The sequence below is a fragment of the Anopheles ziemanni genome (genome assembly GCF_943734765.1).
Source record: "Anopheles ziemanni chromosome X unlocalized genomic scaffold, idAnoZiCoDA_A2_x.2 X_unloc_151, whole genome shotgun sequence".
In the NCBI taxonomy this organism is placed as follows: Eukaryota; Metazoa; Arthropoda; class Insecta; order Diptera; family Culicidae; genus Anopheles; species Anopheles ziemanni.
In genome coordinates, this window is record NW_026689765.1 from 12,501 (window position 1) to 14,340 (window position 1,840).

Here is a 1,840-nt window from a genome sequence, read left to right on the forward strand (position 1 = left end):
GCTGTAGGGTGCCGGCCTGTTGGCTGCCTTGGCCGGGTTGGTTGGTTAACACTTGATTGGGCTTGCACCCGAGGGTAATGGCACTTGAAGGTGGGTACTGGCCGGCTGACCTGGTGTGATGGTTGGTTGGTGAACACTTGGCGGTACTTGCACTTGGCTGTGCTTGGACTTGAAGGTGGGATCCGGCTGGCCTAGGCCATTGGTGGTTGGTTGGTGGGTTAGCCCTTAGCTGGGCTGGCTGGCTGGCTGGCCATCGGTGGTGTGGTGTGGTGAGGTGTGTGGAGTCGAGCATCGCGCGCCGTTGCCTTCTTCGGAGTGTTGTAGGTACGCAAGTGCTTGCAATGCAAAGAGGTTGGTGATGGAGTGACATTGCCTTCACCATGGAGTTGCGGGTACTTAGGTACTTGCAAGGAGATGGTGGTATGGTGGTGTTGCGTGTGTGGTGTTCGATTAGAAAGATATAATTTCTAAGTCCGGATTAGTGCTGTCAGTGGGGCCGCCGCTAACAGGTCCTGCACGGCCACCGTGGGGCTTGACTTGGCGCTATTCCGGACTTGGGGCGATCACGATGTCCCCGTGCGGGACTTAGAAGATGGAAGAACACAAGTACCCTTATCCCATGACTTGTGAGCGATTGGCATACGTTACCACATGAAGAGAAAAATTGGCTAAGTCCCGGATCCATATTATATGAAGAGAAAAATCGGCTAAGTCCCGGATCCATATTATATGAAGAGAAAAATTGGCTAAGTCCCGGATCCATATTATATGAAGAGAAATATCGGCTAAGTCCAGGATCCATATATAATAACCTAATAATCGGCTAAGTCCCGGATCCATATTATATGAAGAGAAAAATCGGCTAAGTCCAGGATCCATAAATAATAACCTAATAATCGGCTAAGTCCAGGATCCATATATAATAACCTAATAACAGGCTAAGTCCAGGATCCATATTATATGAAGAGAAAAATCGGCTAAGTCCGAGATTGGGTCTGTCAGACATACACTTTCAAGATACCACACAAGCAAGCAAGATGGCCTAGTGATGGAACCATATAATATGAAGAGAAAAATCGGCTAAGTCCGAGATTGGGTCTGTCGGAAATACACTATCAAGTTACCACACAAGCAAGCAAGATGGCCTAATGATGGATCCATATGATATGAAGAGAAAAATCGGCTAAGTCCAGGATCCATATAATATGAAGAGAAAAATCGGCTAAGTCCCAGATTGGGTCTGTCAGAAATACACTTCCAAGTTACCACACAAGCAAGCAAGATGGCCTAGTGATGGATCCATATGATATGAAGAGAAAAATCGGCTAAGTCCAGGATCCATATAATATGAAGAGAAAAATCGGCTAAGTCCGAGATTGGGTCTGTCAGAAATACACTTCCAAGTTACCACACAAGCAAGCAAGATGGCCTAGTGATGGATCCATATGATATGAAGAGAAAAATCGGCTAAGTCCCAGATTGGGTCTGTCGGAAATACACTTCCAAGTTACCACACAAGCAAGCAAGATGGCCTAGTGATGGATCCATATGATATGAAGAGAAAAATCGGCTAAGTCCCAGATTGGGTCTGTCAGACATACACTTTCAAGTTACCACACAAGCAAGCAAGATGGCCTAGTGATTGATCCATATGATATGAAGAGAAAAATCGGCTAAGTCCGAGATTGGGTCTGTCAGACATACACTTCCAAGTTACCACACAAGCAAGCAAGTTACCACATGAAGAGAAAGCCGGCAAAGTCCGGGAATGTTACCACATGAACTGGAAAATGGGCAAAAACCTACCTTCACAGGGAACGTGAATAACTAAGGCTGTAGA